Below are 26,847 nucleotides of genomic sequence, written 5' to 3'. Positions count from 1 at the left end.
CTACAGTGCTATGATGTCACTCACTTCCACAGGCCTTGCAGAGTGTAAACAACAACAACCCAGCTTTGTTGTGTATGTAACCATAGGGATTTGTGATGTCACCTAGAACCTTCACAGCAGCGACAGCTTTATGAGGAGCATCAGCACTGCTCTGCCTGAGCAGAACCATCACCGCCATAGGTTGTCAAATAACCCGGGTTTAACCCACACAGGTAAGTCCAATGGGGTGCAGGCATGTCCTCTATGCTTACAGCTTCCCGTGGGTGTTGGTTTGATACCGTTTGGGGACAGCCAAGGAGGCATCTGCAGGCAACAAAGGTAGGTGTGTGCTTGTGTGTGTGTTTCCTATGCAGATCCTAAGCCCAGTGTCACATGCAAGTAGGAGGAGTAAGAAGGGTTCCTGGCAAATCCGGGTTATGGATTGCATTTAAAAAGGCCCCGTGGGAGTGCAATGGGCCCCTGTCTTGCTGCTTAGCAATAATGGTATGGGTTTAGGTTCTGCTGTGTGTACTGGTGGTTGACTGCCCCCCAGCCCAGAGTGTGCATGGAAAATTGTCTGGCAGCCTCCCTGACAGCAAGCAGTGATAGTGCCCATGAAGGGCACCTTGTTGGGCCCGCCCCTTTCACGGTTATCGCTTCTCGGCCTTTTGGCTAAGATCAAGTGTAGTATCTGTTCTTATCAGTTTAATATCTGATACGTCCCCTATCTGGGGACCATATATTAAATGGATTTTTGAGAACGGGGGCCGATTTCGAAGCTTGCTTCCGTCGCCCTATGCATTGACCCGATATGGCAGTATCTTCGGGTACAGTGCACCACCCCCTTACAGGGTTAAAAAGAAAGATTCCTACTTTCATTGCTACCTGCTTGCTGGCTAGCCAGCTAGCCAGCCCTGTGGGCCTTGCTGCTGCTGCAGCCAAAAAACAAAAGGTGGTGCTGCTGCTGCTTCTGCTGCTTCTGCTTCTGCTTGTGTCTGGCCGCTGTTGGAGCGTCCAGGCACAGGACTTCTGCTGCTGCTGACTAAATGGCCTCCTTAATTGGATCATTTGAGTAGCCAGCACACCTGTGCAGGTAGGGCATGACATGATAGGCAGCTGCCTTGATAGCGGGTGGGTGCTGAATGTTCCTAATTGACAAAATAAGATTAATGCTTATGAAGAAATATAAAATCTCATCCCTTCCCCAATATCGCGCCACACCCCTACCCCTTAATTCCCTGGTTGAACTTGATGGACATATGTCTTTTTTCGACCGTACTAACTATGTAACTATGTAACATAACATGGGGGGGGGGGGGGGGTCTCCTGGCTGTTCACACAGGTGTGTCATTGCTGTACATTGACCATGCATTGCTTCTGTGGTATTGCAAAGGCAAAGACAAATGCTTCCAGCCATCCATTGCACTAATGGATTGGTCATCAGCTGGCTGTCTATGTCCCGCATCAATATAGACCAAAGTACAGAGGGTTAGGCTATGCTATTGTGCACCTACCTGATGCATCAGAAGGTGCGAGGCCCTTGCTAAATTCTGTGCACAGACTTTGAGATCTATACTTTAGACTGTATCTAAACCTGCTCCAACATGGACTGACATTCTGGCCTACTTTCAGCCGATGCGACTTGTCTGTCGCTGAACAGTCGCTTTTTATGTATTCAGCACCTATGTATAATGTTGTAAAAATGCTCTAGAAGCTAAAGTCGCAGAAATGTCACACATATTTGGCCTGCAACTTTCTGTGCGACAAATTCAGACAGGAAAAATCAGTATAAATCCTTAGAAAATTATCCCCCAGTGTCTCCATCTGCTGGCGGTATTGAATAAGCATTGCTGCACTGATGGGGTATGCATTAGACGAAAAAAAAGAAGAAAAAGAAGAATAATACGCCCAGAAAAGAGGCGAAAAGGAGAAAAACGTAAAAAAACGTGAAAAAAAAGTAAGAGGAAGAGAAGGGAAAAAAAGGTGGAAATGGGTTTAAAAGTGATTTCGGCGGAGAAATATATATTTGTGGTCGTGGCCCATGATAGTGGAATTGGACGTACTTACCAATGCTTGTCTTGATCTGTTTGTTTCACAACTCGTCCACCTGTAAAACACATCCTGCCACTGAACACACATGCCTTAACCTGGACTGATACTAACTGACCCTTACTACTGAATCTTAACAGCGGTTGAATTGTGCCCAAACCGCGAACGAGGGCACGCCTATAGTGGGCATGCCCTATTGGTGATAAATGAAAAATGGGTTTGGGAGGGTGGGCAACCCTGTGCGATGAACGTGCCGGCTTGCAGAGAGGCCGAACGTTAAATACACCCGGCCCCTCCCACAAATTCAGCCGTAGGCTTCTCACTTGTGGTCGTGGCCCATGATAGTGGAATTGGACGTACTTACCAATGCTTGTCTTGATCTGTTTGTTTCACAACTCGTCCACCTGTAAAACACATCCTGCCACTGAACACACATGCCTTAACCTGGACTGATACTAACTGACCCTTACTACTGAATCTTAACAGCGGTTGAATTGTGCCCAAACCGCGAACGAGGGCACGCCTATAGTGGGCAAAAAATGATAACACGGTTAGGTAAATGGTGAAAGCAAAATTACTTTTATTTATTACAGCACTAAAAATTTGAATACATCCGCCATTTCTAACTGGGGGTTGGGAATGTATGCCGCATAGGCATCTGATTTCCATCTTCCTAATTTTTTTAATATATGGACCGGTACTCCGTGTTTGGAGGCTGCGGAGGCTGCTCCAATGCGGAACGAGTGTCCTGAGTAGCAGCGTGGGTCAAGACCTAACAGCCTAATCAACGTGCGTACATGACTGACAAACTGAGCGGTGGTGAGAGGAGCTGAATCAAAAGGCAGCAGTGGCCTTAACTCTGGTTTGCCATTCATGATGTTTACCCACTCCGTGAGTACCGCAAGAGGGCACCAGGGGTTACCGGAGGGATAATACCGCACCATGGTGGACTCCCTGCAGGTTTTCGTGACCCGTAGTGTGAGCTCTGCATGACTTTGCTTAATGCTGAGTTGGCCTATGTCTACGAAAGGTGCTGAACGTGACGCACAAGTGATCTCCCCAGGCCTCAAAAACCCATAAAGCGCCAAATATATGCCGACCTTGATAACCTTGCTGTGGAACCACCCGAACGGGGCGGAGTCGAGAAGATTCGACATGTTTCTGAAGATTTCCCCTGTAATAGGTTGCCGTGTACCCACCCGCGGGATGGAGGTAGAATTAACCCCTTTTAATGCCGCTTTGATAAGATGTATTGAGCATATGGAAGGCTCTTCAGGGAATTGTAAAGCATGGTAGTGTTGAATTCCGGATATATGTAACTTGATGGAGTTGTAAGACAAGCTCAGGTCAGAGTGGCAAAAGGCAATGAACTGTAGTATAGTGGAAATGCTAAAGCCCCAAGGCAAGGCGTGTCTGTCCAGAAACGAGCTGTATAAGCTGATGGCTGCTGCGTAAGCCTTCCTTGTCCTTGGGGCTAATGAACTCCTCACTAAAGTTTCTGCTATCAGGGAGTAACGCCTCAATCCAGAGTTAGCACCCGATGTGAAGGCACTGTGGTGGCTACTGGCTCCGCACCTGGTGAGACCTGGAAAAAAAGATCATAGTTACCCCTAGACAAGGCATCAGCCGCTGTGTTGCAAGTTCCAGCTATGTGTACTGCAATGAAGTTGAAATTGTGTTGTAGTGCTATCCATACTAGCCTGCGCAAATAACTCATGACCTGTAATGATTTGGATCTACCCTTGTTAACTGTCTGTACTGTGGCCAAATTGTCACAGAAAAACGTGACCGTGGATTTGGACCATGAGGATCCCCAGACGTGTGCTGCTGCCACTATGGGATACACTTCAAACAAGGCGGAAGTGCGGCTGAACCCAGGGACATCCATAACCTCTGGTGGCCATCGGCTGGCCATCCACTGCTCGCCATGGATTGCTGCGAAACCCAGTGTGCCTGTGGCATCCGTGTACACCTTAGGGGAGTCGAGAGTGACAGCTGGCAAGAAAATTGACACCCCATTCCACTGACTGATGTGATCATGCCACATGTGTAAGTCTGCCAACGCTTCAGGACCTAACTTGACCGGACTACCTGACTTTGTTGCTAGTGACAGTAGTGCCAACAGCCTTGATACAAAAGATCTACCCTGCGGAATTATCCGCATTGCGAAAGCTAGCATGCCTAGCAAGCTCTGTAGTTCAACCCTTGATGTCACTCGTGTTCTCATGAATTTCTGGATGGTTTCTTTAATTCTACTGAGTTTGTCTGCGGGCAGGCTGGCCTGCATTCTCTCTGTGTCCAGTACCACACCTAGGAATGTAATCTTAGCTGATGGTCCATCCGTTTTCCCATGAGATACTGGTATACCCAGGGTGTCGAATAAAGACCTCAGTGCTAGCAGACTGTTGGGATTACCGCCTGGGGGATCTAACAGGAGAAAGTCGTCCAAGTAATGTATGACGTGTCTACAACCTGACACATTTACCAGTACCCAGTGCAATGCTCTTGCTAGCTGTTCGAACAACCACGGGCTGCTCTTGGAGCCGAACGTGAGTCTTGAGGCGAAATAGTACATGCCCTGCCACTTTATGCCATACCACTTCCACAACTCTTCTGCTATTGGTAGCAACTTGAAGGCATCGGCAATATCTGCCTTTGCTAACCATGTACCTGGTCCCAACTGAAGAATATTTTGTATAGCGAGGTCGACTGAAGCATATTTCATAGCAAATTCTTCAGATGGGATCAGGGCATTCAGGCTGGGTACTACAGAAGAATATGGGGCAGATAAGTCGTAAATTAAACGTTTTTTATTGGAGAATTTCCCTGTCACCACCCCGACCGGACTGACCCTCCAGACTTCGAATGGTGACGTCTGGAATGGCCCGATGATGAAGCCTTTGGTTAACTCCTGTTGGATTAATTCCGTAACGACCTGGGGTTGCTGCGTGGCTGACCGTAAATTTTTGCACTCAAACGTAGATTGAGGTAAAGACACTAAGCCTGTGTGGAAACCCGACCTGAAGCCTGTGAGTAACCATTGTACCCAGTCTCGTTCCGGGTGATCTGCCAACACACCAGCCAGCGCATCCACCTGGACCCCGCCTAGTCACGACTGCTGTGACCTCTGAGAGCACAATGAGCTGGGATGGGCCCGGAAGCAGAGCAAGCACACGTGCAACAACCTGCAGTTGCTGAAATTGCAACTTGCCAAGTTGTAGTTGTTGCATACCTGGCTCCTGCCCAGGTACCTCACAGGGCGCCCCAGTTTGTCTACAGCAGTCGAGAACTTGTGCCCGGGAGCAGGAGAAGCCGTGACCCCCCTACTGGTACTTGGCTCAGGCTCGTGGCTGGCGCTGGAACACCACGGGGCTGTGTGTGAAATAGACTGGCAGATGGTGCAGGTCGGAGCCTTCAACCCAGCAAAATGCTTACAAAACAGTTCGGTGTCTACCACTCCCCAGTCTGTTTCGTAAGCGAACTGACTGACCCCTGCCGCAGCCTTTGCCGCAAAGGACTTGTGGTACTCGTAGAAGTACGACCCGCCGTATTTGTACGCAAACTCTGATAATTTGTACAAATACAGGTCCAGCTCTTCCCTCCTCTCTGGTTTCTCAGTACAGATCACATCCCTGTATAGGCTGAAAGCAATCACAAACTCTACTATAGTGAGCTTGCGGTTTAACCTGGCATCCTTGCTCTTGAAGACCACCGAGACCTCCCCACATGCTACCGTCTTCGTCTCAGTGACGTCTTGGGTGCTGATAAGCAAGGATGCCAGGTTAACGTCCTTGCCGTCCAGAATATCCTTGCGGATGGAAGCGGGAATGAAGTGTGATGGCGTGATTTTTGGAGGAGTTGTTCCCCTACCTACAGGAGTTGCCACCATAGGCGTAGCTGGGGTTGCGGGTGCAACCGCCGCGAGGGGAACTGATGCTTGGGACGCACTACCCCTCTCGAATGTGTCCATTCTGGATTCCAGGCTGGACATGGAGGACAACATGCTGTTCATCATAGAATGCAGTTGTGCCAGGGACGTGGCTACTGTCTGCCCTGACATGTCCTGCTGACTGCCGCTCGCTTCCTGTCCTGATGTTAGCAGCTTGTATAATTCTGCTTTCCTAGCTGCCGCCGGAAATGGAATTCCCTTCTTGCGAAGCTCCTCCATCAATCTGGGAATTGTCCAGGATCTGTACGCTGTGCCTATTCCCTGCTCGGAACTCCTGGCAGGGGTTTCTGGGACAGACAACGTGTCTTCGATGTCTGATGCGTTCGACATAATGCCTCCACCTGTCCGGGCCATGACGGGTGCCGGGGAGAGATTAATAAAACATGAAAACCATGTATGCCTTCCGACTCTAGTTGATAAGCCCTTCTGCTACTAACCTGCCAACTACCACCGTCAACCGTCAGGCAAGGACCTAGGACAACACGATATATTAACACATGCTATAACATTCCTACTATCGACTCAGGTGCCTACCACCTCACCGTGTACTACCTAGACCAACTCTCCTGGCTCGTTGACCGTGACTATACTAGACCATCCCAATTGTCGTGAAAACATGATCGTGGGACAGTGAAACCGCCAACATTTACACCATCGTGACATAAGGTTCTAAGGCCTGCGGAGCACAAGCCCCTGTCGTGGACCGTGTGAACGCAACGTGTCGCCTCGTGCGAATTGCTCTGAAAATGTGTCCGCAACTGTCTTGTCGTGGTTCCGTCCTGCAAGATGTTTCGGGAGATAGTCTAATTATAAGTGTATTGCTCTGAAGACGTGTCAGCAGCAATGAGTCGTAGCTACCCTCCTGAAGAACGTGTCAGGATAAGTGGATCTGCGCTTAATCGTACGTGTGCCGTGTGGTATGCTCTGAAAACGTGTCAGCAGCAAACCAGATGTAGGTTACCCCCCTGAAGACGTGTCAGGACAACGGGTTAAATTCCTACCAATGAATGACGTATGGTATGCTCTGAAAACGTGTCAGCAGCCAATAACTGTTATGTCCCCCCCCCCGCCACCCTGCATGCGTGTCAGGGTGACGGTTCACTTCTATTCAAGTGTGTAGCGCGATGGCATGCTCTGAAAAACGTGTCAGTAGCAAACCAGCTGTAGGTTACCCCCCTGAAATCGTGTCAGTACAACGGGTTAACTCCTACAAAAGTGCGTAACGTGTGGTATGCTCTGAAAGACGTGTCAGTAGCAAACCTGGCTGTAGGTCACCCCCTGAAAGCGTGTCAGGATAACAGGTTAAACTCCTACATATGTGCGTGACGTGTGGTATGCTCTGAAAAACGTGTCAGTAGCACACCTGGAAACGAGTTGAAGATGACCAGCTGTGAATGCTGCCCCTAAATCGTGTCGGACTGCAGTTGTTGGTTACTCTTATGAGTCCGTAACGTGAGCTATACGGTGTGCTCTGGCCACGTGCCAGTAGTCCTTGTTATGCGGGAGTGTCAATGTTTGCTCCTGTGTGGCGTTCCGTATGTCCTGTGATGCTAGCCATGGGGCCTGTCCAAGGAATGACACCCGTCCCCCTTTTTTTTTTTTTTTTTTTTTTTTTTTATACGACCATGCCCCCCACATGTACATGCATACGCATCTGCACCCACCCTCTGCATGTGCGTACACCTGCGCATGCATGCCCTGACGCGTCAGACGCCAATAGTCGTTTCAGAGGTTTACTGTTATGTCCCCCCCTGTGTTGGCCCCTGTTCTGTTGTCATATACTGAGATCTATCCGGATGAGCTGCGGCTGTTGACCCCCTGGAGACATGACCTCCGCCTCACTGCACGTGGTATCCCCGTGATCACATCTCCAGAGTAGTCACAGCCTGTGCCTTGTCAGATCAATCATAGCTGTCAATGTATCTCAGTAATGTGCATCAACTGTGACAACTACCGGTTCCCAGTGCTAATACATATACCTTGGAACATACCTATGAGTTTTGACTGTTTTGCCAGGACTTGTCCTACGCACTTTTAAGCCTATAAAGTATAAATGCATAATGTAACAATACCCAGCCACATAGTACGTTATCCCATCGTCAAGATTGAAGACCTTGTACCCTCCTTGTTGTCAGCGATATGCATGGCACGTACCCTGTCACAACCACCGCCGGTGATCACTCAGAAATAAAGACATAACAAGTTATCACCATCCTCAGTACCGACATGCTGCCAATCAACCCCCCCCTCACAGACTCTGCACTGCCATCTAAGCGTCCCTGGCAGAATCAGTTGGCTGCGAATCTGCCGTCCCCCCTGCGAGGAACCGTTTGCGGGGCTGTACGTTTCACGGGCGTGGCCACTAAAGGCCCCTGTATCCAGCGCTTACCCGTCCTCTGGATTCAGTCCTGGAGATCGATGCGTGTCCCCTGGCTGAACGCCCGCCGTTCACCTGACCGGAACCGGAAATCCCCGCTTGCTGACGTCCCTTCCTGTAACGTCTCCAACGCTGTGCGAACAACGCTGTGCGATGAACGTGCCGGCTTGCAGAGAGGCCGAACGTTAAATACACCCGGCCCCTCCCACAAATTCAGCCGTAGGCTTCTCACATATATATATATATATATATATATATATATATATACGCGCACACACACACATATATATAAACGTATTCTCCGTTGAGATATTGCAGCCGCTGCTGTGTCCAGGCCCAGGAGCCTTAGCACTGTGCTGTGATGTCACTCAATACCACTGACATCACTAGGTGTAAACAACATCTCTCCTTTGCTGTGTATGTGACTATGGAGCTGTTTGGTGATGTCGTCTATTATGGCCTTCATAGAAGCAACAGGAGATTGTTGCATCCATCTAGAACCCTCAGAACTACAGTGCTATGATGTCACTCACTTCCACAGGCCTTGCAGAGTGTAAACAACAACAACCCAGCTTTGTTGTGTATGTAACCATAGGGATTTGTGATGTCACCTAGAACCTTCACAGCAGCGACAGCTTTATGAGGAGCATCAGCACTGCTCTGCCTGAGCAGAACCATCACCGCCATAGGTTGTCAAATAACCCGGGTTTAACCCACACAGGTAAGTCCAATGGGGTGCAGGCATGTCCTCTATGCTTACAGCTTCCCGTGGGTGTTGGTTTGATACCGTTTGGGGACAGCCAAGGAGGCATCTGCAGGCAACAAAGGTAGGTGTGTGCTTGTGTGTGTGTTTCCTATGCAGATCCTAAGCCCAGTGTCACATGCAAGTAGGAGGAGTAAGAAGGGTTCCTGGAAAATCCGGGTTATGGATTGCATTTAAAAAGGCCCCGTGGGAGTGCAATGGGCCCCTGTCTTGCTGCTTAGCAATAATGGTATGGGTTTAGGTTCTGCTGTGTGTACTGGTGGTTGACTGCCCCCCAGCCCAGAGTGTGCATGGAAAATTGTCTGGCAGCCTCCCTGACAGCAAGCAGTGATAGTGCCCATGAAGGGCACCTTCTTGGGCCCGCCCCTTTCATGGTTATCGCTTCTCGGCCTTTTGGCTAAGATCAAGTGTAGTATCTGCATTTGGTCTGGTCGGAAGGTGTCTGTGGTACCCCGCTTCTCGGCCTTGGGGGATTGTCTCTCCTTACGGAGGGACTTCACCCCCTTGCTGCTATTGGGGAGCGGGCTTAGTCCACGGACAACGGGTTGCGATCCCCCTGTCTCTGGGACCTTGTGTCTCAGAAGGCATTTTCGGTACGTTGAGCGTTACCTGTAGCTTCGGAAGCACCTAGGGTACCCCCGACCTCTGCCTTGGGTAAGGGTTCCGCTTTTATAGCGGGATTCCGAGCCCCTGCTGCTATTGGGGAAGGGGCTTAGTCCCTGGGTGTGGAAGATGCCGTTCTCCTGGGCTTTCCCCTCTGGGGAAATGTCGATGCGAAATACCATCCGCATAGAGGTGTCGGAGAGCCATCGTCAGTTGAAGAACCTCCGCTTCATTGCGGAGGTGATTCTTCTTGACTACTTCCGCCTCAATAGGGAGGACATCCTGTGTCTAAATGACCAGGAAAGCCGTGGCCTGTATACCGTCACCTTCACGGCCACGGCGTGTTGCGATAACATCTATGCAACCTTGTCTGGTGCGGACCAGAGGGACGATCGACTCGACGGTCTTTCGTTCCAGTTCCTCTATGGTGAGGAACATATACCGTTGGTGGTGGCTATGCACAGCCCTCATGTGACCACGGAGGATATAGCCACTTTTCTTCGACGATACTGCGAAGAGGTGCGATTCGCAAACAAAATCTTGAACTCCGTGCGGTTCTGGAACGGCAAGAGGAAGTTCTGGGTCAAGCTCCGTAAGGATCCCGGTGGTATTGGGGGTCTTTGCCATCCGCCCCCAAATTTTGCCATCGGGAGAGTTCGGGGCTTCCTGTTCTATCCTCAAATGCCTATGTATTGCCGAAATTGCTTGAGGTTTGGCCACACCCAGGAGACCTGCGGCGCGGAGCGTGTGATTCGCTGCAATAGGTGTGGCCAAGAAGGTCACATAGCCTCAAGATGTAGCCATACGATAAGGTGCAACCTCTGCGGAGAGGAAAATCACGATTTTAATTCCTGTCCCCATAAAGCAAAAACTACGATGGGTGGGTCAAGGCTGGGCCCACCCAAAGAGGGGACAGGACAAAAGACGTCCTTTTTTAAGATGCCCAAACCCCAGATGGCAGGTACTGATGGGTCCAGGCCCAAGACCTCTGGTGCTCCATCGGGGGGCCCACCGGTGGTAGTGCTAGGGGGAGGCCATGGGGATTCCACGAAGCCCGGGCGGGTGATCGAGTTTACTGCCCGGGAAATTGAAAGACGTCGATCGACTTCCTACCTGGCTCAAGAGCCCGCCAAAACTTCTGAAGGGGGCTCACCTGTGGCGGGTGGCAGCCGACGGGCCTCGGTGGGGGCAGAGGTGGACCCAAAATTGCAGCATAAGCCAGGTACTGGCTTGGCCCAGGGTCGCCCTGCTCCGGACGAAGAGGCCCCGGTGAAAGCCCGCCGGAAGGGGAGCCAGGTGGCCAGGTCTGAGCCCGGTCCTGTTACTCCGCCTATACAGGACAGGGCCAAGAAGACAAGTGGCGCCAAACCAGGGTTTGCTGCCCCGCCAGCAGTGGACCCGGTGGGTAAAACTGGCCATCGTCGATCGATGGGGAAGTTGGAGCAACAGTCCTCAGCAACGCTTGCTGGGGAACAAGCGATGAAAACTTCCCAAGGTAGCGGCAAAGGTTCCGGAAAAGAGGCCTCACAGGCCCCTGTGCAGCAGTTCCAGTCGTCAAAAGATGAAAGAAGACGCAGATCCATCAGCCGGGGGCCAGAGATTACATCGAGTGAGAGCAACACAGAGGATATGGACAGCAGTGTGACATTTAAAAGACAAAGAGAAGAAGAAGAGGAAGACATTCAAAGGAAAGCGGCGTGCCGTAGTTCGGACGAGAGCGAGCTCAGGGTCGGGGCATCATCGATCTCAAGCTCCGACCCTCAGAACATCAAGGAGCTGATGACCCCGCAGGCGGGGGATGACGGTACGCAGCTTATTATTGACTTTGATTCTCCAAGCACGGACTCTCCATAAACTATGCCTATCCCTGTAAAAATTGCCTCACTCAATGTGAGGTCCTTAAAGAGCCCTGATCGCAGGGCTGCTTTATTTTCTTATCTAGAGACATGTGACTTTGACCTTTGCCTGCTACAAGAATGTGGAATCCCTAGTAAAATGGACTATAAAGACTTAAAAGAAGACTGGAAGCTGGGCCCATCCATATGGTCCGGTGCAAATGACTGTCGTTCTGTGGGTGTTGGGCTGCTCTGCCGAGGCCAGTCCTTTTCTATTCATACAGTAATTGAGATTGTGCCTGGCAGAGCTCTTTTAATTCATCTATATTTTAATGGACTTTTAATTCGTGTTTTAAATGTGTATGCCCCTCCTGATAAACAGGAGCGGGCAGAACTATTTGAAATTTTACCACTGTTTTGTGTTGGGTCTTCCCCCCTGCTGGTGGGAGGTGATTTTAACTGCATACGTGATGGGGAACACCGGCAGGGTGGGGATATTAATCGTAAAGACCGCACTTCTTACCTGCTTAAAAATTTTATTGATGATTTTAATTTGAAAGATTGCTGGAAGGATCTCTTGCCGGAGGACCCGGGCGCCACATGGTCCAATGGAAGAGTGAGCTCCAGAATCGATTTTATTTTTTCCTCTAGAGCTTTTAAACCCCTGAAATGCACGCTCGAGCAGAATATCTTCTCTGATCATAAGCTCCTCTTGGTGGGCCTGGAGCTAGAGGGGGAGCAAAAAGCAAAAAGGGGCCTCTGGAGATTAAACACCACACTCCTAGAGGACCCTGTGAGATAAAAGAGGAGTTTGTGCGGACCTACCAATGCTGGCAATCACAAAGAAAACCCCATGAGCCTATGCTGCACTGGTGGGAGGGCACCAAATCTAAAATCAGATTTTTTTTTATCAAAGCAGGTAAGAAGAAGGCAAAAATGGAAAAACAGTGGTTTTATGTTCTTAACATGCGTTTAAATGTACTTTTTAAATTGAAAGAAGCTGGTATGGATGTAGAAAATGATATTTTAAACCTTAAAACTGAAATAAAACATGCCATAGAAAAGAAAGGGAAACAAATCATTTTTAACTCACATGTGCAGCACCTGGAGGAGGGCGAGAAATGTTCCCGTTTCTTTTTTAAAAAAGTGATGAATAGGAGGGATATCATCCAAAACCTTGAGGGTGAATCCACTCCAAAAGGCATGTTAGATGCAGTTTTTAACTTCTACCAGCTTCTTTTTAATAAGAAAGATCTTAATCCATCCTTTTTAGAACATGTTCTTAATTCCCTTGATTTTAAGCTAGATGTTTTAGACCAGGAGGTTTTATCCCGTGATCTTAACTTAGATGAACTTTTATTTGTTTTTAAAAGTTTTTCTAGTGGGAAGGCCCCTGGGGAAGATGGTTTACCCATCGAATTTTATTTAGCTTTTTGGGATATTTTAAAGGATGATATGGTTTTATTGTATAAAGAAACTTTTATTGTTAATGAACTTCCCCCTTCCTGGAGGAGGGGGATTGTATCATTACTTTTTAAAAAGGGTGAAAAGGATATGCTAAAAAATTGGCGCCCCATCACACTTTTAAATGTCGATTATAAAGTTTTAGCCAAGTTATTAGCTGTCCGTTTTAAACCTTTTATTCATAAATTAATTCACCCAAATCAGGTTTGTGGGGTACCTGGAAGGTCTATAGCTGAATCCCTAAATATTTTAAGAGATGTTTTATGGTATTTTAAGGATAGAAATCAAACTGTAGCAATTTTATCCTTAGACTTTGAAAAAGCCTTTGATAGGGTCTCCCATGAATACCTGTTTTTAGTTCTTAAAAAGATGGCAGTGCCTGAAACGATTTTAAGCCGAATCATGCTTTTATACCGATCCTGTTTTAGTCAAGTCTCTGTTAATGGCTTTTTAACCAGCGGTGTTCCTCTTTTATCAGGTGTCAAACAGGGCTGCCCCCTGTCCCCACTCCTTTTTATTTGCGCAATCGAACCACTGATGGCCCTCCTCAGAAAAGACCGGGTAGTAAGAGGCGTACCGATACCTGGTGGAGGAGGGACCCATCTAAAGGTGTTGGGGTACATGGATGATGTCACCATACTGTGCCCGGACTCTCCATCCATGAGGGGGGCATTGAGGAACACCAGCTATTTCTGCGAGGTCTCTGGTTTTAAGCTAAACACAGATAAATGTGACTGTTTTTATATTGGCTCCTGGGATTCATCCATCACCCCAGGAGTTACAATGCAACAGGATCAAATTAAAGTTTTAGGTATTGTTTTTAACCAGGTCAATGATGGGAGCCCTAACTGGGATTCAGCTATAGCTAAGATGGAGAAGAAGATTTTAATGTGGAATCTTAGAAACCTTACCATGGAGGGGAAGATTTTAATAATAAAGATGGTTTTACTCCCTATTATGCTATACATTGCCATGGTATTTCCTCCATCTATTTTATACATTAAAAAAGTAACTAGAATTGTTTTTACTTTTTTATGGGGTTCAAAAATGGAGAAATTAAAGCGTGATTTTATGTACAAAAGTAAAGATAATGGCGGGAAAGATGTTCCTAACCTTTTTACTTTCTTTTACATAAAGTATTTCTGTTTCTGTTTTAAAATTATTAAATCCGATGGCATTTTTAGCTGCTTTTTAAGGTACGCTGCGGGCATGGTTTTTAAAAGATGGTTGCGCATCCCTCTGAACGCTCCGGTGCTTCTGTGTCCCCCAAAACATTATGTGGTGTTGGAAAAGACAGTCAGGCTCCTAGGTCTCCAAGATTTGGAGCCTGACATACTGGGGGACCAGAGAAAGGTATCAAAGGTCCTCAGGCGGAGTGAGGTTACCCTGGCAGTGTCCAATTTCACACAGGCAAGATCCAAAAAGGTATGGCGGAACGTGTACGGGAAGTTTCTGGCGAATGTACACAGGGATCTTGCCTGGGCAATCGTCCACCAGTGCCTCCCTACTCGTGAGTTCCAGCACAGGCGAGGACTGGTGGCGAGAGCCAAGTGCCCGAGAGATGGCTGCGGAGTGGACGAAACGGTGCTGCACATATTTTGGAACTGCCCTTTTGCACGGGAGCTTTGGAGGAAGGTAGGCCCACTTTTGAAGTGGGCCTGCGGCCTAAAAGATTTTAATCACGAATGTGTCTTTTACGGTCTTTTTAACTGCCCCAATTTTAAACAGCAGATGATCTGCTGGATGATTATTAATTGTTTTAAAAATGCCATCTGGAAAGTTAGGAACATCTTACTTTTTAAACATGATTTTATTGATGTTAAAAACTGTATAAAGCTGGCCCTGAGTGAGATGTACATCTATTACCTAAGAGACAAGAAACAGTTGGGGGCCAGCGAGGCAGCATCCATGTGGTGTCTGCCTCTATGGAACGAAATAACAATATAATCAGTTTTTATGACATTTGTATAATGTTTTATCCTGCCATTTTTATTTTTTCTCCTTTTATTACTGGTTTTATTATTTGTATTTTAAAACTTTTGTGAACCTTTTATTATTTTGCATTTTAAATTTTGTATGGTTTCTTATTTATTCAATAAAATTTTGTTGAAACCTTATCTGTTCTTATCAGTTTAATATCTGATACGTCCCCTATCTGGGGACCATATATTAAATGGATTTTTGAGAACGGGGGCCGATTTCGAAGCTTGCTTCCGTCGCCCTATGCATTGACCCGATATGGCAGTATCTTCGGGTACAGTGCACCACCCCCTTACAGGGTTAAAAAGAAAGATTCCTACTTTCATTGCTACCTGCTTGCTGGCTAGCCAGCTAGCCAGCCCTGTGGGCCTTGCTGCTGCTGCAGCCAAAAAACAAAAGGTGGTGCTGCTGCTGCTTCTGCTGCTTCTGCTTCTGCTTGTGTCTGGCCGCTGTTGGAGCGTCCAGGCACAGGACTTCTGCTGCTGCTGACTAAATGGCCTCCTTAATTGGATCATTTGAGTAGCCAGCACACCTGTGCAGGTAGGGCATGACATGATAGGCAGCTGCCTTGATAGCGGGTGGGTGCTGAATGTTCCTAATTGACAAAATAAGATTAATGCTTATGAAGAAATATAAAATCTCATCCCTTCCCCAATATCGCGCCACACCCCTACCCCTTAATTCCCTGGTTGAACTTGATGGACATATGTCTTTTTTCGACCGTACTAACTATGTAACTATGTAACATAACATGGGGGGGGGGGGGGGGTCTCCTGGCTGTTCACACAGGTGTGTCATTGCTGTACATTGACCATGCATTGCTTCTGTGGTATTGCAAAGGCAAAGACAAATGCTTCCAGCCATCCATTGCACTAATGGATTGGTCATCAGCTGGCTGTCTATGTCCCGCATCAATATAGACCAAAGTACAGAGGGTTAGGCTATGCTATTGTGCACCTACCTGATGCATCAGAAGGTGCGAGGCCCTTGCTAAATTCTGTGCACAGACTTTGAGATCTATACTTTAGACTGTATCTAAACCTGCTCCAACATGGACTGACATTCTGGCCTACTTTCAGCCGATGCGACTTGTCTGTCGCTGAACAGTCGCTTTTTATGTATTCAGCACCTATGTATAATGTTGTAAAAATGCTCTAGAAGCTAAAGTCGCAGAAATGTCACACATATTTGGCCTGCAACTTTCTGTGCGACAAATTCAGACAGGAAAAATCAGTATAAATCCTTAGAAAATTATCCCCCAGTGTCTCCATCTGCTGGCGGTATTGAATAAGCATTGCTGCACTGATGGGGTATGCATTAGACGAAAAAAAAGAAGAAAAAGAAGAATAATACGCCCAGAAAAGAGGCGAAAAGGAGAAAAACGTAAAAAAACGTGAAAAAAAAGTAAGAGGAAGAGAAGGGAAAAAAAGGTGGAAATGGGTTTAAAAGTGATTTCGGCGGAGAAATATATATATATATATATATATATATATATATATACGCGCACACACACACATATATATAAACGTATTCTCCGTTGAGATATTGCAGCCGCTGCTGTGTCCAGGCCCAGGAGCCTTAGCACTGTGCTGTGATGTCACTCAATACCACTGACATCACTAGGTGTAAACAACATCTCTCCTTTGCTGTGTATGTGACTATGGAGCTGTTTGGTGATGTCGTCTATTATGGCCTTCATAGAAGCAACAGGAAATTGTTGCATCCATCTAGAACCCTCAGAACTACAGTGCTATGATGTCACTCACTTCCACAGGCCTTGCAGAGTGTAAACAACAACAACCCAGCTTTGTTGTGTATGTAACCATAGGGATTTGTGATGTCACCTAGAACCTTCACAGCAGCGACAGCTTTATGAGGAGCATCAGCACTGCTCTGCCTGAGCAGAACCATCACCGCCATAGGTTGTCAAATAACCCGGGTTTAACCCACACAGGTAAGTCCAATGGGGTGCAGGCATGTCCTCTATGCTTACAGCTTCCCGTGGGTGTTGGTTTGATACCGTTTGGGGACAGCCAAGGAGGCATCTGCAGGCAACAAAGGTAGGTGTGTGCTTGTGTGTGTGTTTCCTATGCAGATCCTAAGCCCAGTGTCACATGCAAGTAGGAGGAGTAAGAAGGGTTCCTGGCAAATCCGGGTTATGGATTGCATTTAAAAAGGCCCCGTGGGAGTGCAATGGGTCCCTGTCTTGCTGCTTAGCAATAATGGTATGGGTTTAGGTTCTGCTGTGTGTACTGGTGGTTGACTGCCCCCCAGCCCAGAGTGTGCATGGAAAATTGTCTGGCAGCCTCCCTGACAGCAAGCAGTGATAGTGCCCATGAAGGGCACCTTGTTGGGCCCGCCCCTTTCACGGTTATCGCTTCTCGGCCTTTTGGCTAAGATCAAGTGTAGTATCTGTTCTTATCAGTTTAATATCTGATACGTCCCCTATCTGGGGACCATATATTAAATGGATTTTTGAGAACGGGGGCCGATTTCGAAGCTTGCTTCCGTCGCCCTATGCATTGACCCGATATGGCAGTATCTTCGGGTACAGTGCACCACCCCCTTACAGGGTTAAAAAGAAAGATTCCTACTTTCATTGCTACCTGCTTGCTGGCTAGCCAGCTAGCCAGCCCTGTGGGCCTTGCTGCTGCTGCAGCCAAAAAACAAAAGGTGGTGCTGCTGCTGCTTCTGCTGCTTCTGCTTCTGCTTGTGTCTGGCCGCTGTTGGAGCATCCAGGCACAGGACTTCTGCTGCTGCTGACTAAATGGCCTCCTTAATTGGATCATTTGAGTAGCCAGCACACCTGTGCAGGTAGGGCATGACATGATAGGCAGCTGCCTTGATAGCGGGTGGGTGCTGAATGTTCCTAATTGACAAAATAAGATTAATGCTTATGAAGAAATATAAAATCTCATCCCTTCCCCAATATCGCGCCACACCCCTACCCCTTAATTCCCTGGTTGAACTTGATGGACATATGTCTTTTTTCGACCGTACTAACTATGTAACTATGTAACATAACATGGGGGGGGGGGGGGGGGGTCTCCTGGCTGTTCACACAGGTGTGTCATTGCTGTACATTGACCATGCATTGCTTCTGTGGTATTGCAAAGGCAAAGACAAATGCTTCCAGCCATCCATTGCACTAATGGATTGGTCATCAGCTGGCTGTCTATGTCCCGCATCAATATAGACCAAAGTACAGAGGGTTAGGCTATGCTATTGTGCACCTACCTGATGCATCAGAAGGTGCGAGGCCCTTGCTAAATTCTGTGCACAGACTTTGAGATCTATACTTTAGACTGTATCTAAACCTGCTCCAACATGGACTGACATTCTGGCCTACTTTCAGCCGATGCGACTTGTCTGTCGCTGAACAGTCGCTTTTTATGTATTCAGCACCTATGTATAATGTTGTAAAAATGCTCTAGAAGCTAAAGTCGCAGAAATGTCACACATATTTGGCCTGCAACTTTCTGTGCGACAAATTCAGACAGGAAAAATCAGTATAAATCCTTAGAAAATTATCCCCCAGTGTCTCCATCTGCTGGCGGTATTGAATAAGCATTGCTGCACTGATGGGGTATGCATTAGACGAAAAAAAAGAAGAAAAAGAAGAAGAATACGCCCAGAAAAGAGGCGAAAAGGAGAAAAACGTAAAAAAACGTGAAAAAAAAGTAAGAGGAAGAGAAGGGAAAAAAAGGTGGAAATGGGTTTAAAAGTGATTTCGGCGGAGAAATATATATATATATATATATATATATATATATATATATATATATATATACGCGCACACACACACATATATATAAACGTATTCTCCGTTGAGATATTGCAGCCGCTGCTGTGTCCAGGCCCAGGAGCCTTAGCACTGTGCTGTGATGTCACTCAATACCACTGACATCACTAGGTGTAAACAACATCTCTCCTTTGCTGTGTATGTGACTATGGAGCTGTTTGGTGATGTCGTCTATTATGGCCTTCATAGAAGCAACAGGAGATTGTTGCATCCATCTAGAACCCTCAGAACTACAGTGCTATGATGTCACTCACTTCCACAGGCCTTGCAGAGTGTAAACAACAACAACCCAGCTTTGTTGTGTATGTAACCATAGGGATTTGTGATGTCACCTAGAACCTTCACAGCAGCGACAGCTTTATGAGGAGCATCAGCACTGCTCTGCCTGAGCAGAACCATCACCGCCATAGGTTGTCAAATAACCCGGGTTTAACCCACACAGGTAAGTCCAATGGGGTGCAGGCATGTCCTCTATGCTTACAGCTTCCCGTGGGTGTTGGTTTGATACCGTTTGGGGACAGCCAAGGAGGCATCTGCAGGCAACAAAGGTAGGTGTGTGCTTGTGTGTGTGTTTCCTATGCAGATCCTAAGCCCAGTGTCACATGCAAGTAGGAGGAGTAAGAAGGGTTCCTGGCAAATCCGGGTTATGGATTGCATTTAAAAAGGCCCCGTGGGAGTGCAATGGGCCCCTGTCTTGCTGCTTAGCAATAATGGTATGGGTTTAGGTTCTGCTGTGTGTACTGGTGGTTGACTGCCCCCCAGCCCAGAGTGTGCATGGAAAATTGTCTGGCAGCCTCCCTGACAGCAAGCAGTGATAGTGCCCATGAAGGGCACCTTGTTGGGCCCGCCCCTTTCACGGTTATCGCTTCTCGGCCTTTTGGCTAAGATCAAGTGTAGTATCTGTTCTTATCAGTTTAATATCTGATACGTCCCCTATCTGGGGACCATATATTAAATGGATTTTTGAGAACGGGGGCCGATTTCGAAGCTTGCTTCCGTCGCCCTATGCATTGACCCGATATGGCAGTATCTTCGGGTACAGTGCACCACCCCCTTACAGGGTTAAAAAGAAAGATTCCTACTTTCATTGCTACCTGCTTGCTGGCTAGCCAGCTAGCCAGCCCTGTGGGCCTTGCTGCTGCTGCAGCCAAAAAACAAAAGGTGGTGCTGCTGCTGCTTCTGCTGCTTCTGCTTCTGCTTGTGTCTGGCCGCTGTTGGAGCGTCCAGGCACAGGACTTCTGCTGCTGCTGACTAAATGGCCTCCTTAATTGGATCATTTGAGTAGCCAGCACACCTGTGCAGGTAGGGCATGACATGATAGGCAGCTGCCTTGATAGCGGGTGGGTGCTGAATGTTCCTAATTGACAAAATAAGATTAATGCTTATGAAGAAATATAAAATCTCATCCCTTCCCCAATATCGCGCCACACCCCTACCCCTTAATTCCCTGGTTGAACTTGATGGACATATGTCTTTTTTCGACCGTACTAACTATGTAACTATGTAACATAACATGGGGGGGGGGGGGGGGTCTCCTGGCTGTTCACACAGGTGTGTCATTGCTGTACATTGACCATGCATTGCTTCTGTGGTATTGCAAAGGCAAAGACAAATGCTTCCAGCCATCCATTGCACTAATGGATTGGTCATCAGCTGGCTGTCTATGTCCCGCATCAATATAGACCAAAGTACAGAGGGTTAGGCTATGCTATTGTGCACCTACCTGATGCATCAGAAGGTGCGAGGCCCTTGCTAAATTCTGTGCACAGACTTTGAGATCTATACTTTAGACTGTATCTAAACCTGCTCCAACATGGACTGACATTCTGGCCTACTTTCAGCCGATGCGACTTGTCTGTCGCTGAACAGTCGCTTTTTATGTATTCAGCACCTATGTATAATGTTGTAAAAATGCTCTAGAAGCTAAAGTCGCAGAAATGTCACACATATTTGGCCTGCAACTTTCTGTGCGACAAATTCAGACAGGAAAAATCAGTATAAATCCTTAGAAAATTATCCCCCAGTGTCTCCATCTGCTGGCGGTATTGAATAAGCATTGCTGCACTGATGGGGTATGCATTAGACGAAAAAAAAGAAGAAAAAGAAGAATAATACGCCCAGAAAAGAGGCGAAAAGGAGAAAAACGTAAAAAAACGTGAAAAAAAAGTAAGAGGAAGAGAAGGGAAAAAAAGGTGGAAATGGGTTTAAAAGTGATTTCGGCGGAGAAATATATATATATATATATATATATATATATATATATATATATATACGCGCACACACACACATATATATAAACGTATTCTCCGTTGAGATATTGCAGCCGCTGCTGTGTCCAGGCCCAGGAGCCTTAGCACTGTGCTGTGATGTCACTCAATACCACTGACATCACTAGGTGTAAACAACATCTCTCCTTTGCTGTGTATGTGACTATGGAGCTGTTTGGTGATGTCGTCTATTATGGCCTTCATAGAAGCAACAGGAGATTGTTGCATCCATCTAGAACCCTCAGAACTACAGTGCTATGATGTCACTCACTTCCACAGGCCTTGCAGAGTGTAAACAACAACAACCCAGCTTTGTTGTGTATGTAACCATAGGGATTTGTGATGTCACCTAGAACCTTCACAGCAGCGACAGCTTTATGAGGAGCATCAGCACTGCTCTGCCTGAGCAGAACCATCACCGCCATAGGTTGTCAAATAACCCGGGTTTAACCCACACAGGTAAGTCCAATGGGGTGCAGGCATGTCCTCTATGCTTACAGCTTCCCGTGGGTGTTGGTTTGATACCGTTTGGGGACAGCCAAGGAGGCATCTGCAGGCAACAAAGGTAGGTGTGTGCTTGTGTGTGTGTTTCCTATGCAGATCCTAAGCCCAGTGTCACATGCAAGTAGGAGGAGTAAGAAGGGTTCCTGGCAAATCCGGGTTATGGATTGCATTTAAAAAGGCCCCGTGGGAGTGCAATGGGCCCCTGTCTTGCTGCTTAGCAATAATGGTATGGGTTTAGGTTCTGCTGTGTGTACTGGTGGTTGACTGCCCCCCAGCCCAGAGTGTGCATGGAAAATTGTCTGGCAGCCTCCCTGACAGCAAGCAGTGATAGTGCCCATGAAGGGCACCTTGTTGGGCCCGCCCCTTTCACGGTTATCGCTTCTCGGCCTTTTGGCTAAGATCAAGTGTAGTATCTGTTCTTATCAGTTTAATATCTGATACGTCCTCTATCTGGGGACCATATATTAAATGGATTTTTGAGAACGGGGGCCGATTTCGAAGCTTGCTTCCGTCGCCCTATGCATTGACCCGATATGGCAGTATCTTCGGGTACAGTGCACCACCCCCTTACAGGGTTAAAAAGAAAGATTCCTACTTTCATTGCTACCTGCTTGCTGGCTAGCCAGCTAGCCAGCCCTGTGGGCCTTGCTGCTGCTGCAGCCAAAAAACAAAAGGTGGTGCTGCTGCTGCTTCTGCTGCTGCTTGTGTCTGGCCGCTGTTGGAGCGTCCAGGCACAGGACTTCTGCTGCTGCTGACTAAATGGCCTCCTTAATTGGATCATTTGAGTAGCCAGCACACCTGTGCAGGTAGGGCATGACATGATAGGCAGCTGCCTTGATAGCGGGTGGGTGCTGAATGTTCCTAATTGACAAAATAAGATTAATGCTTATGAAGAAATATAAAATCTCATCCCTTCCCCAATATCGCGCCACACCCCTACCCCTTAATTCCCTGGTTGAACTTGATGGACATATGTCTTTTTTCGACCGTACTAACTATGTAACTATGTAACATAACATGGGGGGGGGGGGGGGTCTCCTGGCTGTTCACACAGGTGTGTCATTGCTGTACATTGACCATGCATTGCTTCTGTGGTATTGCAAAGGCAAAGACAAATGCTTCCAGCCATCCATTGCACTAATGGATTGGTCATCAGCTGGCTGTCTATGTCCCGCATCAATATAGACCAAAGTACAGAGGGTTAGGCTATGCTATTGTGCACCTACCTGATGCATCAGAAGGTGCGAGGCCCTTGCTAAATTCTGTGCACAGACTTTGAGATCTATACTTTAGACTGTATCTAAACCTGCTCCAACATGGACTGACATTCTGGCCTACTTTCAGCCGATGCGACTTGTCTGTCGCTGAACAGTCGCTTTTTATGTATTCAGCACCTATGTATAATGTTGTAAAAATGCTCTAGAAGCTAAAGTCGCAGAAATGTCACACATATTTGGCCTGCAACTTTCTGTGCGACAAATTCAGACAGGAAAAATCAGTATAAATCCTTAGAAAATTATCCCCCAGTGTCTCCATCTGCTGGCGGTATTGAATAAGCATTGCTGCACTGATGGGGTATGCATTAGACGAAAAAAAAGAAGAAAAAGAAGAATAATACGCCCAGAAAAGAGGCGAAAAGGAGAAAGACGTAAAAAAACGTGAAAAAAAAGTAAGAGGAAGAGAAGGGAAAAAAAGGTGGAAATGGGTTTAAAAGTGATTTCGGCGGAGAATATATATATATATATATATATATATATATATATATATATATATACGCGCACACACACACATATATATAAACATATTCTCCGTTGAGATATTGCAGCCGCTGCTGTGTCCAGGCCCAGGAGCCTTAGCACTGTGCTGTGATGTCACTCAATACCACTGACATCACTAGGTGTAAACAACATCTCTCCTTTGCTGTGTATGTGACTATGGAGCTGTTTGGTGATGTCGTCTATTATGGCCTTCATAGAAGCAACAGGAGATTGTTGCATCCATCTAGAACCCTCAGAACTACAGTGCTATGATGTCACTCACTTCCACAGGCCTTGCAGAGTGTAAACAACAACAACCCAGCTTTGTTGTGTATGTAACCATAGGGATTTGTGATGTCACCTAGAACCTTCACAGCAGCGACAGCTTTATGAGGAGCATCAGCACTGCTCTGCCTGAGCAGAACCATCACCGCCATAGGTTGTCAAATAACCCGGGTTTAACCCACACAGGTAAGTCCAATGGGGTGCAGGCATGTCCTCTATGCTTACAGCTTCCCGTGGGTGTTGGTTTGATACCGTTTGGGGACAGCCAAGGAGGCATCTGCAGGCAACAAAGGTAGGTGTGTGCTTGTGTGTGTGTTTCCTATGCAGATCCTAAGCCCAGTGTCACATGCAAGTAGGAGGAGTAAGAAGGGTTCCTGGCAAATCCGGGTTATGGATTGCATTTAAAAAGGCCCCGTGGGAGTGCAATGGGCCCCTGTCTTGCTGCTTAGCAATAATGGTATGGGTTTAGGTTCTGCTGTGTGTACTGGTGGTTGACTGCCCCCCAGCCCAGAGTGTGCATGGAAAATTGTCTGGCAGCCTCCCTGACAGCAAGCAGTGATAGTGCCCATGAAGGGCACCTTGTTGGGCCCGCCCCTTTCACGGTTATCGCTTCTCGGCCTTTTGGCTAAGATCAAGTGTAGTATCTGTTCTTATCAGTTTAATATCTGATACGTCCCCTATCTGGGGACCATATATTAAATGGATTTTTGAGAACGGGGGCCGATTTCGAAGCTTGCTTCCGTCGCCCTATGCATTGACCCGATATGGCAGTATCTTCGGGTACAGTGCACCACCCCCTTACAGGGTTAAAAAGAAAGATTCCTACTTTCATTGCTACCTGCTTGCTGGCTAGCCAGCTAGCCAGCCCTGTGGGCCTTGCTGCTGCTGCAGCCAAAAAACAAAAGGTGGTGCTGCTGCTGCTTCTGCTGCTTCTGCTTCTGCTTGTGTCTGGCCGCTGTTGGAGCGTCCAGGCACAGGACTTCTGCTGCTGCTGACTAAATGGCCTCCTTAATTGGATCATTTGAGTAGCCAGCACACCTGTGCAGGTAGGGCATGACATGATAGGCAGCTGCCTTGATAGCGGGTGGGTGCTGAATGTTCCTAATTGACAAAATAAGATTAATGCTTATGAAGGAAATATAAAATCTCATCCCTTCCCCAATATCGCGCCACACCCCTACCCCTTAATTCCCTGGTTGAACTTGATGGACATATGTCTTTTTTCGACCGTACTAACTATGTAACTATGTAACATAACATGGGGGGGGGGGGGGGGTCTCCTGGCTGTTCACACAGGTGTGTCATTGCTGTACATTGACCATGCATTGCTTCTGTGGTATTGCAAAGGCAAAGACAAATGCTTCCAGCCATCCATTGCACTAATGGATTGGTCATCAGCTGGCTGTCTATGTCCCGCATCAATATAGACCAAAGTACAGAGGGTTAGGCTATGCTATTGTGCACCTACCTGATGCATCAGAAGGTGCGAGGCCCTTGCTAAATTCTGTGCACAGACTTTGAGATCTATACTTTAGACTGTATCTAAACCTGCTCCAACATGGACTGACATTCTGGCCTACTTTCAGCCGATGCGACTTGTCTGTCGCTGAACAGTCGCTTTTTATGTATTCAGCACCTATGTATAATGTTGTAAAAATGCTCTAGAAGCTAAAGTCGCAGAAATGTCACACATATTTGGCCTGCAACTTTCTGTGCGACAAATTCAGACAGGAAAAATCAGTATAAATCCTTAGAAAATTATCCCCCAGTGTCTCCATCTGCTGGCGGTATTGAATAAGCATTGCTGCACTGATGGGGTATGCATTAGACGAAAAAAAAGAAGAAAAAGAAGAATAATACGCCCAGAAAAGAGGCGAAAAGGAGAAAAACGTAAAAAAACGTGAAAAAAAAGTAAGAGGAAGAGAAGGGAAAAAAAGGTGGAAATGGGTTTAAAAGTGATTTCGGCAGAGAAATATATATATATATATATATATATATATATATATATATATATATATATACGCGCACACACACACATATATATAAACGTATTCTCCGTTGAGATATTGCAGCCGCTGCTGTGTCCAGGCCCAGGAGCCTTAGCACTGTGCTGTGATGTCACTCAATACCACTGACATCACTAGGTGTAAACAACATCTCTCCTTTGCTGTGTATGTGACTATGGAGCTGTTTGGTGATGTCGTCTATTATGGCCTTCATAGAAGCAACAGGAGATTGTTGCATCCATCTAGAACCCTCAGAACTACAGTGCTATGATGTCACTCACTTCCACAGGCCTTGCAGAGTGTAAACAACAACAACCCAGCTTTGTTGTGTATGTAACCATAGGGATTTGTGATGTCACCTAGAACCTTCACAGCAGCGACAGCTTTATGAGGAGCATCAGCACTGCTCTGCCTGAGCAGAACCATCACCGCCATAGGTTGTCAAATAACCCGGGTTTAACCCACACAGGTAAGTCCAATGGGGTGCAGGCATGTCCTCTATGCTTACAGCTTCCCGTGGGTGTTGGTTTGATACCGTTTGGGGACAGCCAAGGAGGCATCTGCAGGCAACAAAGGTAGGTGTGTGCTTGTGTGTGTGTTTCCTATGCAGATCCTAAGCCCAGTGTCACATGCAAGTAGGAGGAGTAAGAAGGGTTCCTGGCAAATCCGGGTTATGGATTGCATTTAAAAAGGCCCCGTGGGAGTGCAATGGGCCCCTGTCTTGCTGCTTAGCAATAATGGTATGGGTTTAGGTTCTGCTGTGTGTACTGGTGGTTGACTGCCCCCCAGCCCAGAGTGTGCATGGAAAATTGTCTGGCAGCCTCCCTGACAGCAAGCAGTGATAGTGCCCATGAAGGGCACCTTGTTGGGCCCGCCCCTTTCACGGTTATCGCTTCTCGGCCTTTTGGCTAAGATCAAGTGTAGTATCTGTTCTTATCAGTTTAATATCTGATACGTCCCCTATCTGGGGACCATATATTAAATGGATTTTTGAGAACGGGGGCCGATTTCGAAGCTTGCTTCCGTCGCCCTATGCATTGACCCGATATGGCAGTATCTTCGGGTACAGTGCACCACCCCCTTACAGGGTTAAAAAGAAAGATTCCTACTTTCATTGCTACCTGCTTGCTGGCTAGCCAGCTAGCCAGCCCTGTGGGCCTTGCTGCTGCTGCAGCCAAAAAACAAAAGGTGGTGCTGCTGCTGCTTCTGCTGCTTCTGCTTCTGCTT

General features: G+C 47.2%; 7 non-coding genes and 1 pseudogene across 7 annotated transcripts; all 8 read left to right on the top strand.

Moving 5' to 3' along the window:
* The first annotated feature begins 631 nt into the window (after positions 1–631).
* Positions 632–822, top strand: LOC130308408 (U2 spliceosomal RNA). The gene has a single exon (XR_008857388.1). It is a non-coding gene; the product is annotated as a U2 spliceosomal RNA (small nuclear RNA).
* Positions 823–9,494: 8,672 nt separating this feature from the next.
* On the top strand, positions 9,495–9,712 carry LOC130308505 (U2 spliceosomal RNA; annotated as a pseudogene).
* Positions 9,713–15,103: 5,391 nt separating this feature from the next.
* Positions 15,104–15,289, top strand: LOC130308475 (U2 spliceosomal RNA). Its single transcript, XR_008857449.1, has one exon. It is a non-coding gene; the product is annotated as a U2 spliceosomal RNA (small nuclear RNA).
* Positions 15,290–17,372: 2,083 nt separating this feature from the next.
* On the top strand, positions 17,373–17,563 carry LOC130308406 (U2 spliceosomal RNA). The gene has a single exon (XR_008857385.1). It is a non-coding gene; the product is annotated as a U2 spliceosomal RNA (small nuclear RNA).
* A 2,099-nt stretch (positions 17,564–19,662) lies between these two features.
* On the top strand, positions 19,663–19,853 carry LOC130308405 (U2 spliceosomal RNA). The gene has a single exon (XR_008857384.1). It is a non-coding gene; the product is annotated as a U2 spliceosomal RNA (small nuclear RNA).
* A 2,093-nt stretch (positions 19,854–21,946) lies between these two features.
* Positions 21,947–22,137, top strand: LOC130308456 (U2 spliceosomal RNA). The gene has a single exon (XR_008857433.1). It is a non-coding gene; the product is annotated as a U2 spliceosomal RNA (small nuclear RNA).
* Positions 22,138–24,219: 2,082 nt separating this feature from the next.
* On the top strand, positions 24,220–24,410 carry LOC130308404 (U2 spliceosomal RNA). Its single transcript, XR_008857383.1, has one exon. It is a non-coding gene; the product is annotated as a U2 spliceosomal RNA (small nuclear RNA).
* Positions 24,411–26,508: 2,098 nt separating this feature from the next.
* LOC130308403 (U2 spliceosomal RNA) lies at positions 26,509–26,699 on the top strand. The gene has a single exon (XR_008857382.1). It is a non-coding gene; the product is annotated as a U2 spliceosomal RNA (small nuclear RNA).
* The last annotated feature ends 148 nt before the right edge of the window (positions 26,700–26,847 follow it).

This window comes from Hyla sarda, unplaced genomic scaffold, assembly GCF_029499605.1.
Source record: "Hyla sarda isolate aHylSar1 unplaced genomic scaffold, aHylSar1.hap1 scaffold_148, whole genome shotgun sequence".
Classification (NCBI taxonomy): domain Eukaryota; kingdom Metazoa; phylum Chordata; class Amphibia; order Anura; family Hylidae; genus Hyla; species Hyla sarda.
Note: the sequence above shows the minus strand (reverse complement) of the source record. Positions and strands in the feature narration are given on the sequence as shown.